At 34.3% G+C, this 13628-nt stretch overlaps 2 protein-coding genes across 11 annotated transcripts in view; one reads left to right on the top strand and one right to left on the bottom strand.

Annotated features, from left to right (window-relative positions):
• Positions 1-13628, bottom strand: part of RUNDC3B (RUN domain containing 3B) — a 141684-nt gene that overhangs the window by 125553 nt on the left and 2503 nt on the right. Inside the window, exon 1 of one of the 10 annotated variants that reach the window (XM_053609098.1) lies at positions 8520-8822. The exons of the other annotated variants lie outside the window; for them this stretch is intronic. The gene's annotated coding sequence lies outside the window, so the exon portion shown is untranslated. Of the gene's footprint in view, positions 1-8519; positions 8823-13628 lie in introns of those variants that run through there. 10 annotated transcript variants of the gene reach the window in all.
• The window catches only part of ABCB1 (ATP binding cassette subfamily B member 1), a 206351-nt gene that overhangs the window by 40262 nt on the left and 152461 nt on the right, over positions 1-13628 (top strand). The gene's annotated exons all lie outside the window — the stretch shown is intronic.

A 13628-nucleotide genomic window follows, 5' to 3' on the forward strand; every position in this document is an offset into this window, starting at 1 on the left:
TTATGGCCACCCTGTATATCTTTGGAAGAATTAAGAAATTAGTCACTCAACTTTCAGTCTTTGGTTCAGATGAGTAACGCTGAGAAAGGCTGAGATAGACTAATGTTCAACTACCTAGTATTATCTAAACCAGCAGCTGGAGCATAATGCAGGAAGTTACTATGTAGTAATAGGAAAAAAAGAACACCTAGGAAGTGACACTGATGAAGTTGCCCTCTTGTAACTAAAGGAGAAGTTAAATACTAGATGTGATGCATGGTGAAATGAATAGAAACAAAAAAAAAAAAAGAGAGAAACCAGATTTAAAAGGAACTTGACAACTTTTATTTCAGAGGTACATTTCATTCACAATATATGAAAAAAATGCTGCCAATCTTCAGCAAGAATAAATGAGTCCAACATTCTTATGTAGTAAGAGAATTAAACAATAATGTTCCTAAAATGAATAAACAAAAAACACACAGTCTCCACCTCCATCTTTGACCTGAACAGAAAGAAATATATGAATGTTTTCTCTAATCTTTATTCAGGAGAATGGATTAAGAAAGCTAACTGTGCAACCACATTCCTGAAGACAGAAATAACCTATTGCTTTAAAAAGTTGTATCAGCTAAGATAGTAACGTACATCCATGAAATAAACTGAAAATTATGTTTAAAAACAAAAATAACAAAGTGCTATTTCATCACAAAAAAAGCTGAGTTATAACTCAATTTCTACCTTTAACAGTCTAATAATGTTTCAGTCATTATTGTTCTCCAGAAATGAAACAAAATTACCTAACAAATTACCTACACTGTAAAATGTAATGTGAACAAGCCAAGGCTATTAACATACGTATTGTATTTGAGCATCAAGAGACATTTAGAGATCAATTAGTAGTGAATAAAATACACATTTTTTAATGTTATCAGATTATATTCATACAAAAGATAACGTCTGCATGATAAAAACCTAAGATGGTGAATGTCAGAGCACTAAATTACTTTTAATGCAAACGGACTAAAAATTAAAACAAAAGCAAAATCCAAATTTTCCAAAGCATGAAGCAAAGCACAAAGCACACTTTCTCTTATTTTCAAGCATGAAGATACTTAACAGTAAAGAACTATTTAAAATAATTTCTATTATATTAAGGTCAATAATGAAGAAAAATAATGTTCCAAGCTTTGCTTCATCATTCATAACCTGCTTTCTGCCTGCCAACATGAAAATTTCAGAAGGCAAATCAGTTCCTGAGAGTCCATGTTTTACCTCTAGCTAAACCAACTCTTCCCACTCAACACTTATCTAAAATCATGTTGCTCTGTCTCCATTATGCTAGAGGAGAATCTTTCCTCCATAACACAGTAGCTAGCTAAGATGTGCTATAAAAACCAAACCTGTAAAGTGAACTTCAATACATCTAAAAAATATCACACAGATGCTGAGCTATTTCTTGATCATGATGACACTAATATTAGTCATCTATTTCCTGAAAAGGAGTGATTTTTAAATAATGAAATGACAATTTGATGAATGTCTAAAAATACACACTCAAGTCTAAGTAACAGCTTTTACACAGAATAAAAAAATCAAAATTTACATAAAAGAGAGATAATGAAGTTTTTGAAATATCTCTGTTTGAAAAGATTCTCTTTCCCATCTTCCCTATCCAAAGGAAAATTTTATTAGCTTCAAAAGAAGAATGACTGACTAACACCTTCCAACCTAACAAAGCATGAACTACCTTTCTCCCTTTGGCAACATGACAACAGAAATAGTTACCAAAACTATGGTTAAAGGTGTCTTTTAAACCCATATTAAATTAAGTCCTTCCACAGTTCATAGATTTGTACTATAATTATAATTAAAAATAATTAAAAATCAAAAAAGGTGAGAAAAATTAAAAATTTCTATAGCTTTTACTAAAAATAAATTATTTAAAAATTAGAAATTCACTTTTAGTATTTAAGGTCCAGTATTAGTAATATACATGTATATACCAACGAACAATCCCATCCCTTTGCAGTAAGCATGTATTATCTTGACCATTTATCAAACATGCTTCAGAAAAAAATAAATGTCCTAACAAAATAGACTGTAGACATTACATCTGAAGATAACTAAAGTATATAAAGGCACCTAGAATCATCACATTACAAAACTAAGAAGAGTTCAAGATATCATTAATAAGAGTATAATATACTTTTTTTTTTGAAACAGAGTTTCACTATGTTGCCCTCTGCAGAGTGCTATGGCATTACAGATCATAGCAACCTTAAACTCTTGGGCTCAAGTGATTCGCTTGCCTCAGCCACCTGAGTCACTAGGACAGCAGGCATCTGCCACAACGCCCGGCTATTTTTTTATTGCAGTTCTTATTGTTGTTTAGCAGGCCCAGACTGGGTTCAAACTCGCCAGCCCCAGTGCATGTGGCTAGCGCCATAACCACTAAGCTATGGGTGCCAAGCCTAATCTGGACATCTTAAGAATGAGTTGCCATATTATTAATATCTTACATTGCTATGTAAGCAGACTCATGACAACAAATTGCCTGGCATGAAAAATAACATTAGAAGGACAACCTTAAAAAACAAAACAAACAACAACAAAAAAAGACACAGACAAAACATTCTAAAAATTCATCCCAAATTAGAAAACTATCAAACAAGAAAACTTCCCATCTGAAAATAAATTAACTAGTTTGAGATCTCATACAAAAGAATTCCCAATTAAAATCATTTTAATAAAAAATACTTCAACTGTACATCTGGATCACAGATCACTTAGGAATCCCAATTATTCTTTACCCAATAGCAAATGAAAATTTTCAAGTAGAATATTTTAACATAAGTAAACCATCCAGTAAAACTAGATACATTCAAACTGACAGCAGTAGAGCAATATAAAGAAGGGGAGCTTTAAAATCAGAAAGCCCTTAGATTCACACCTGGCTCTAGTATAATCCAGTCCCTGTCAGAACACTTAACCTCTTTGAATTTCAGTTTCCTCAATGGCTAGTTAACTAATTATTGTGAAGAAAGGAAATAGCATACACAAAACATTTAACCTAGTTTTAGCTTAAAATTTTTACGAGAGGGTTTTTTTTAAATCAGAGGAATAGTCTGTTAGAAAATGAATCCAATACAAAGTCTGAACCTGCCTAAAACTAAAAACTCATTCAATAAATTAAGCAATAGAATAGAGAAAGCAGAAGAGATGATTAATGAACTGGTAAGGAAGTCAACAGAAAACATACCAGCTGACATCAGAGAGAAAATGAAGTGGAAAACACGGAAAAGCATGCATGTAAGTCAAGAAAGACCTGGTAAAATGAAACATAAATGTAATTGGAGTGTAAAAATATAACAGCCAACATTTTTTCAAAACTGATGGGAGGAAAGTGGAAAGGAAATATCTGTGGATAAATATAAATATATTCTTCCTGAATATCTAGTGTAAACAACAGTAATAAAATAATCTTGAATAATTTAAAATTTAGAGATATTTTAAAAGTATGTTTAGGATAAGGGGGTACTGAATGGTTGGAGAAGTAGTAAAAGTTACATTTTGCATTAGACTGTAACTACCAAAACAACAGAAATCAAGAGTGTATGTATGTATGTGTATAGGAAGAAAAATAATATATGGCTAACAAGTTCACAGAGTGAAAAACTGGAATAGTGAAATAAATGAAACTATAAAAAATACAAGCATATAAGATGCAAGAGGAAAAAAGTGAACATAAAATAGTAAGATAGTAACTATAAATCCAAATAAGATTAAATTCAAAAAGGCCAATTACACTAAATGAAAGACTAGGATTATCAGACTAAATAAAATGCAACATCAATTCTCTACTGCCTACAAGAGACACTTTATAAGGACCCAGAAAGGGTGAAAGTAAAAGAGGGAAAAAGAGCATCATACAGCTAATGCTGTAACAGCTAAAAGAAAGTTGCCAGCCAGATGTGATAGCTCACACCTGTAATCCTCCCACTTTGGGAGGCTGAGGCAGGAGGACTGCAATTTGACACCAACATACTCAGCATAATAAGGCCCCAATTCTAAAAAAAAAAAAAAGAAAGAAAAATAGTTGGGCATGGTGGTGCTTGACCATAGTCTTAGATATCTGGGAGGCTGAGGCAGGAGGACTGGTCGAGACCAAGAGTTTGAGGCTGCAGTGATCTATGATGACATCACTGGACTCTAGCCCAGGCAACAGAGTAAGACCTTGCCTCCAAAGTAAATAAATAAGGAAATAAATAAATTTTAAAAAGCTGTTTGCAACTATTAATAGCAAACAAAACAGACTTTAAGGCAGTAGCATTATCAGAGATAGCGAGGAACAATTCATGATGACAAAGGAATCAAACTACTAAAAAGAAGAGATCACAGTTCTAAATCTGCATAGAACTAGTAACAGAGCAACAAAATATTTCCAAAACAATTACAGAACTAAAAGAAGAAACAGACAAATTCTTACTCACAGAGAAAGACTTTTAGAGAAAGAAAGACTTTCTCTAGAGAAAGAAGAGAAAGAGAAAGACTCTTGTCTCTCAATACCAGATAGACTAAGCATACAAAAAACTAGTAAGGATACAAAAGATATAAACAACACCATTAATACACTAGACCTAATGTACAACTACAGAACATGCACTCAACAAGGACAGCATATACACTCTTTTCAAATACACATGAAATGTATATCGAAATTAACTATATCCTGTATCATAAAGCAAACATCAAAAAAATTCCAAAGTTTAAAATATTTCAGAATATGTTCTCTGCACAGTGGAATTAAGTTAGAAATTAACATATGAAAGACATCTTAAAAACTTTCAAGTATTTAAAAGTGAAATAATATGTTTCAAATAACCCATGAATTGACAGAGAAAATTAACAAAGCCAAAAATGTGTTATTTGGAAAAATTAATAAAATTTAGGAACTCCAGGCTTGGCACCTATTGTAGCTCAGTGGCTAGGGCGCCAGCCACATACACCAGAGCTGGTCTGTTCAAACCCAACCCAGGCCTGCCAAACAACAATGACAACTACAACCAAAAAATAGCCAGGTGTTGTTGCGGGCACCTGTAGTCCCAGCTACTTGTGAGGCAGAGGCAAGAGAATCACTTAAGCCTAAGAGTTTGAGGTTGCTGTGAGCTGTAACCCTACAGCACTCTGAGGGTGACATAGTGAGACTCTGTCTCAAAAAAAAAAAAATTCTGAACTCTTAGAAAGAAAAAATGGGGAAACAGATAATCAACAAAAGGAAAGAAAAATAGAAAATCATTATAGATCATTCAGAAAATAACAGGATATTAAGAGGATATCAAGAAAAGCCTTAAAATTTTAATGTAAATAAAACGGTATATTCCTTGAAAATTTTACTAAAATTGATATAAGAAGAAATTAGAAATCTGAGTTGTTCAATATCTACTAAGTAAATTGAATCTGTAACAAAGACAATATGCAGTTCGGATTGCTTCCGTGGTGAATTCTTCCAAATGTTTAAAAAAGAAGTAGTATCAGTCTTACACAACTTCTATAGTTCGGGGATGGGGGTACCACTTCCCAACTTGTTTTATAATACCACATAATTTTAATGACAAAACCAGACAAAGACACTAAAAGGACAATTATAGACCAATCTCTCCCATGAACAAATATGTAAAAATTCCAAATAAACTATTAATTCACTGGATGCAAAGATGTCCAAAATATATCACAATTAAGTATTTTTTATTCCAGAGTGATTTAACATACAAAGATCAATCGATATAATTCACAACAAAAGCAAGCCAAAGAAAGGAGATAGTAATCACGTTTATGTTGATAGATATCAGAAAAAGCATTAAATAATATAATATTCAGCATCCACTTATGATCAACATTCTCAACAATATAGAAATATAAGAAAACTAAGAAAAACCTACCACAACATCCTACTTAATTATAAAATTTGAATGTTTTCTGTGACACTGTATAAGTGGGACATCCTAGTCACACCAGTAACAAGAAAGAAAAGGCATAAAGATTGAAAAAGGAAGAACTACCTGGATGGAAGTGGAAGACATTATTCTTAGTAAAGCATCACAAGAATTGAGAAGCATGAATCCTATGTACTCAATTTTGATATGAGGACAATTAATGACAATTAAGGTTATGGCGGGGGGGAAGCAGAAAGAGGGACGGAGGGAGGGGGGTGGGGCCTTGGTGTGTGTCACACTTTCTGGGGGCAAGACATGATTGCAAGAGGGACTTTACCTAACAATTGCAATCAGCGTAACCTGGCTTATTGTACCCTCAATGAATCCCCAACAATAAAAAAATATATATAAAAAAAAAGAAAAAGGAAGAACTAAAACAAGCAGATGAGATTACTATGTATTCAGAAAATTAAGGAAAAAAATGCAGAAAATATGTCAGAATTAAAAAGTAAACCTAGTAAGATTGCTAGATACATATAAGGCCAATATTTTAAAATGTCAAGTTTATGCTATATACCAGAAAAAATTAAAAGAAAATGAAAATCTTTTAATGACTTCAATTGCAATAATATAAAAATATACACATGTGCAAGAATAAGCCTATAAGAAGTGAATATCTACATATTCAAAACTACAAAATATTCTTGAGAAAATGACAGAATACTTAAACATATGAAGAAATATATATGTTAGTGGGTTGTATGTAAATCTTAATATTGCAAATATGACAGTTTTCCCAGAATTGATTTACAGAATCAGTACAAATTTAATAAAAATCCTAGAAAAAAAATTTTAAGGAAATTGGCCTGGCACCCTTAGCACAGTGGTTACGGTGCCAGCCACATACACCTAGGCTGGTGGGTTCGAACCCGGCCCAGGCCAGCTAAACAACAATGACAACTACAATAAAAAATAGCTGGATGTTGTGGCGGGTACCTGTAGTCCCAGCTACCTAGAAGGCTGAGGAAAGAGAATCGCTTGAGCCCAAGAGTTTAAGGTTGCTGTGAGCTGTGATGTCACAGCATTCAACCAAGGGTGACATAGTGAGGCTCTGTCTCAAAAAAAAAAAAAAATTAAATAAAGGAAATTGACAAGTTGATTCTAAAATTTCGTTTGCAAAAAGCCAAGACTAGCCAAGACAATCTTGAACAGTAAGATGAGAAAACTTATGTTACCAACACCAAAATATAAAGTTATGGCAATTACACTAGTTTGATACTAGTTAAAAAAAGTCCAATGGCTCACTGGAACAAAAGAGAGTCTGCCAACAAAACCGCCAATGATCCAGTCAACTGACTTAAGACAATGTGACACAATGACAGCAGTGGGGAAAGCACGATCTTTCGAATAAATTATATCGGGTCAACTAATTTTCCTTAAGGGAAATATTTAATCTTGACCCTTATATTTCACACTATAAATAAAAATATATTACAGATAAATTGTTGATATAAACATTAAAACAATAAAGTTTTAGAAGAAAACAGGAGAATATTTCATTATCTTGGGACAGGATCTCTTAAACATGTCACAATAAACATTAACTATGAAGGAAATGTAGGGACTACTTTACATAAAAACTTTCTATTCATCCAAACACATTACAGAGTGCAAAATAAGGCCACCAAATGAAAGCTATTTGCATTACATATATCCAACGAAAGATTCCCATACAGAGTGTAAAAAAACTATCAAACAAAAAGGCAGAGACCCCCGTTGATAAGTGACTTGAAATAACATTTCACAAAAGATCTCCAAATAGCCAACAGACTTATGAAAAAGTGTCTGACTTCATTTGTTATCAATGAAATACAAATTAAAAACCCTATGTGACACTCCAACAAACATCAGAAAGAAAGATAGAAATGAAAGATAGAAAATTTCAAGGCTTAGTGAGGATTTGGAACAAACGGAATTCTTACACACTGCTCAGTGGTGTGTAAGTTGGTACAACTCCTTTAGAAAGCTGTTGTTAGTATACATACCATATGACCCAGGAATTCCATTCCTAGCTCTGTACTTGCCACAATTACATACATATATTCACCACAATACATATTCATGAATATTCAACCAGTAGTCAAAAAGGTAGAAACACTTCAAGTGCCCAAAATGGTAAAACAGAAAAATTGTATATTCATTCAATGCAATAAGAGATAGCAGCGAAAGTGAATAAACTACAGCAATAGACAAAATAAAGGATAAATTTCACAAATATTATGTTGAGCAAAATAAGCTAAACACAAAAGGGTACATACTGTATTATTCCATTCATTTTAAATTCAAAAAGAGGCAAAAATAAACCGTGGTGTTTAAAATCAGGAGAGCAGTTACCTGATGGGTAACTACTAGAAGAAAGCAAAGAGGAGGTCTATGGGTATTTGAGTATTCCGTTTTTTGACCTGGGTTCTAATTACAACATTGTGTCCTCTTATAAAAAATTCATTGAGCTGTACACTTATCTATGTTTTTCTGCATAGAAATTAGAAGCAAAGGAAAATTTGTATCAAAAATATGGAAGGGGGAGGGCGTGGTAGCTCTCACCTGTACTCCAAGTACCGCCAGAAGGCTCAGTTGGGAGGATGGCTTGAAGTCAGGAGTTTGAGATCAGCCTGAGCAAGAGTGAGACTCATCTCTTCAAAAAAAACTGAGAACTTAGGAGGCATGGTAGTGTGCACCTGTAGTCCCAGCTACTCAGGAGGCTGAAGCTTGAAGAAGATCACTTGAGCCCAGGAGTGTCACATTGTAGTGAGCTACAATGACATCACTGCACTCTATCAATGATGTTAACAGAGTGATCCCATCTCAAAAAAACAAACAAACAAACAAAAAAAAAAACGGGGGGCAGTAGTGGAGTTAGAAATAAGGCTAAATACATGATCATAACATTCCACATGTCTTATAGATGTTTGCTATAAACAACACTAAGATATCCGGTTTTATGAGAAACCATAAAGTTGTCAGTTACACATTCATTTGTATCCCATAGATATAAATCAATTGCCTAGAAATTGTCAGTTACACATTCATTTGTATCCCATAGATATAAATCAATTGCCTAGAAATACAATCAATCATTGGCACTAAAAACAGATATTTCTCACAGAAGTCTTCACACAAGAAGCCATTTTTTATATAATAAACAATGTCCTTGACAATAACTTCAAGACAATCTGGGATTACTTCTTAAGATGAACCTCAATGTAGGCTGATGGAATCTTACCAGCACACAATTGGGTAAAACCAACTGGGGAACAGGAAAGCACAGAGCAATGTAGTCTACATACCCAGCTGCTCTCTGAGGATTTGGACTGAACCAGGAATATATTTTATAAACCTGTTAAGAGCGGATAAACTTCAAACATTCCCCCTTGAATGTTACCTCTCGACTGAACTTTTGACATTTATCAAGCAGCAGCAAGGTTAAAATAGTTACCACCTACTAAATGCCTGTGGGATAGCTATTCTCTGTTGCCAATTATCAATAATAGGAACCCAGTTTAGTTTTTGTTGGTGCTGAATTCTACCTAGGACTAGCAGCTGAAAAGATCGTATTATTTCCAATGCAAGCACTTGTTAACAGGGCACTAAGTATTCTTAGAAATCATACAGAACCTCCTCCAAAACTATGTAACTAATGTTGATCAAAGTCACAACCCAAAGTTCTTCTACTCATAGAAAGATAAAAAGAGCTTTATCCCAAAATATTATAATCACTACAGCTATGATATGAAGTCTTAGGAGGCATACTCAAGCAAATAGTAACAAGAAAAGTAAGTCATTTAAAGTTATTTAAAGGATCATGCTACAGTTAGGATATAGTTTGTTTGTTCCTACCAAATCTCATGCTGAAATTTGATCGCCAGTGTGACAGTGTTGGGAGGTGTCTAAGTCAATGAGGCAGAGCCCTCATGAATGGCTTGGTGCCATTCTCAGGCAGTGAGTTCATTCTTGCTCTAGTGAGCAGAAGCAGTGGATTAGTTTCCTGGAAAGTGGGCTGTTATAAAGCCCAGACACCCCTTGGGGTTTGGACCCTCTGCACATATGCCTGCCTCGCCTTCGATGTTTTCCACCACGTTTCCATGCAGCACAAATGCCCTCACCATAAGCCCAGCAGATGCCAGCTTCATGCTTCTTGTACGGACTTCAGAACTGTGACCTAAACAAACTTTCCTTTATAAATTACCCAGCCTCAGGTATTTCTTTATAGCAACACAAAACAGACTAAGACATTTTATATTGATCATAATATTCAGTAACATATTTGCATTTCTCCCACCAAGATCAAGCATAGGAATAGGCAAATTTTTCTGGTTATCCAGCAACCAAAATATTAAGTAGTTCAGACTGCTAAAGTTAACTCACTTAACTCTGGGCACTATTTTTTAAAATGCACAATTTTAAGTTCAGTCAATTATAATCAAGTAAGAAGGGGAAGTGCAAAGAAAAGAACTGCTTGGAACAAAAAGAGTTGTAAGAAATAACAACTAACTTTGTAGCGGAAAAAAAAGCAGAATGCAAAAGCAGACAAAGAACTCCAAACACATCATCTTCTGGGGCCATTGAGCAAAGTGCTCTATGTACCTCAAAAGTCTCCAAGGGTAGCCACGGCACAGAAGACATACTCCCAGAAGTAGACCCAGAGTTACATCATCAATAAGGATTACATTATGCTATTGCATAGTCTTTTTAAAGAAGGTAGGGTAATGTGTAATTTTTTTTTGAAAAGCAACTCATCCAAAATGTTTTAAGTTTTATTTACTATGGTTTAAACTTGAGCACTTAAATCATAAGCTTCAGTTAACACAGAAGATTACACTCCCCAATAAATGCTGACTAAAACACTACAGTTGGTAGAACAATTTTAAGCTTAAATTAAACATTAGTTACATAGAAAATATGAACTCCTCATTCCCTGAATACCCTGGAAAAATGGGGTGGGAGTGTAATTTGAAATATTATTCAAGGACTGGGTGCTGTGGGCTCACTCCTGTGATCCTAGCCCTCTGAGAGGCCAAAGTGAGTGGATTGCTTGAGCTCACCCATTAGAGACAAGCCTGAGCTAGAATGAAACCATGTCTCTAAAAATAGCCAGGTGTTGTGGTAGGCGCCTGTAGTCCCAACTACTCGGGAGGTGAGGCAAGAGAATCCCTTGTGCCCAAGAGTTTGAGGATGCTGTGAGCTTTGATGCCAGGGCACTCTACCGAGGGCGACAAAGTGAGACCCAGTCCCCACCAAAGAAAGAAATAAATATTATTCAAGTTCTGAAATAATATTTCAACCTATACAACACTAAAACTATGTATAAAGTACTTTAATGGTAAAATCATTTGTTTCCACTTAACTCATCACATTATCTCCTTAAATCTCTGTTGTCCTTTCTATCTATCCACAAACTGCAAAATTATGACTTTGTGTAGAAAGTTTCTCTTAAAGTATTTATTTAAAAGTTTGACACAAATGTTACAAGGTCTGACAATTAAGTTCGCAAACTTGCCAGTGTGCATGTGTCTTGGCAGCACTGTACAATATAGTTTCATAAACTTCGTGTATTAGTGTCTCACAGTTGTGTTCGTGTCAAGGTGTGGGGCTGAGTGGCATTCCTTGTTGTTGCTTGTTTTTGTGTGCTGTTGTAAAAATGTCAAGAGCTTGAATTAGAGCAACAAACAAACCTTCATAAATTCCTTGCTAAACTTGGTAAGAGTGGAAATGAAGTCAAGGACATATTAGTCCAAGTTTATGGGGATAATGCCATGAAGAAAATAGCAGTGTACACATGGATTAAATGTTTCTCTGAGAGGAGAGAAAGCATCGCTGATGAAGAGAGGTCACGGCAGTCAGTAATGAGCAGAACTGACAAAAACATTGCAAAAATTTGTTGAATTGTATATCAAAATTGTTGGATGACTATGAGAATGATAGCAGACCAAATATACATTGATAGAGAAACAGAAAAATCTTAACTAAAAATCTTGGCCAAAAACTCATGGCTCTTGCATAATAACAATGCACCAGCTCACACAACACTGTCTATAAGGGAGTTCTTAACTGGTAAACAAATAACTGTATCAAACACCCTCCCTAATCACCTGATCTGGTGACTTTTCTCTTTACCCGAAGATAAAGGAAATATTGAAAGAAAGACATTTAAATGGATATCAAGGGTAATACAATGACAGCTTTGATGGTCATTCCAGAAAAAAGAGTTTCAAAATTGCTTTCAAGAGTGGACTAGGCACTGATGTTGCCGCATAGCTTCCTATGGTGAAGGTGACTGTAGTGATATTCAAGAATGAAGTATGTACCACTTTTTCTAGGATGAGTTTGCCAGACTTTGTATTTTAAAATGTTTGTGCCTATATATTTTGAACATTTATATTTTAATAATTGGCTCATAAGACATTGTTTTTTTTTTTATTGTTGGAGATTAATTGAGGGTACAATAAGCCAGGTTACACTGATTGCAATTGTTAGGTAAAGTCCCTCTTGCAATCATGTCTTGCCCCCATATCATAAGACATTGTTAATCCACAGAAAGAGAATCTAGATTTTAATTCTCTGACAACAGAACTAAATCAAAGGACTATATAACCTTTTCTATAAACTATGCAGCTTAAAAAGGACAAAAATATGATTAATAAATTCAAGTTTAAAAAAATCTAACAGACGTTAACATCTAAACGATAGAAATATGCAGGGCAAATACTAGTTGGTGCTCAGTACCAAAGTCACTGGTGAGTGTGGAAGTTTCAGAGTGAGTCCTCAGGTAACCTACTTTCTCTCCACCACAATCTGTGAAAAATATGACAAAACAGGACTTATTTGCTGAAATAAGTACCATACAAGTATTTTTAGTCTACAATATGTAAGTGTTGACTAGAAAAAAATTGATGAAATAGCCACATTTACATACACAATCACAATGAACCAAAGTTTAATCCAGCTCTTTCCTGACTATCCTACCTAACCAAACAGCACAATCCAACATTCAAAACAATAACAATGTTGTACTTCTAGAAGGCTTTAGACGTAAAGAATTGTGTTCTTATACATGCAGAATAAAGGTTGAAACCTAAACCGAGAATATGCCTAAATTGTTTAAGGGGTAAGGAAAAGCATTACCATTTAAGAATCAGTAGATACCCTAGCATAATATAAGGTAGTGGGGTTTTGTTTTTGTTTTGTAAACAGTTCTATTTTTCCAGAACATCAGTAGAGAATCACAAAATGGAAGGCATTATTCCAAATGGTTGTGTTTACAGAGAAAAATACACGTGCTACAGCTACCTATTACAAACGTGTGTCCACCATTTTCGGAAAAACTCAAATTCAAATATGAACATATTTTTCTTGAAGGCCATTATTTTAGGGCTGCTATTGAAGATTACCAATGATCTAATCCAACATTATTTTACAGAAGATATAAAACTGAAAAATGAGAAAGTTGCATGACTTGTTAAAGGGCACACTAGTCAAATGACAGAGCAAATTAAAAAACCCAATTGTATTTCTACTAACCCAATTTCTTCCTTACTTAAAAACCCAAATCATCTCTGATTTGAGATGTGAAAATTTAAAAGTGAAGTCATAAGACAGTGAGATACCCAGGGTTTGGTGATCCTGAGAAGTAGCATAAATGCTGCTTTGTTCATT

The sequence above is a fragment of the Nycticebus coucang genome, chromosome 11, assembly GCF_027406575.1.
Source record: "Nycticebus coucang isolate mNycCou1 chromosome 11, mNycCou1.pri, whole genome shotgun sequence".
Taxonomy (NCBI): Eukaryota; Metazoa; Chordata; class Mammalia; order Primates; family Lorisidae; genus Nycticebus; species Nycticebus coucang.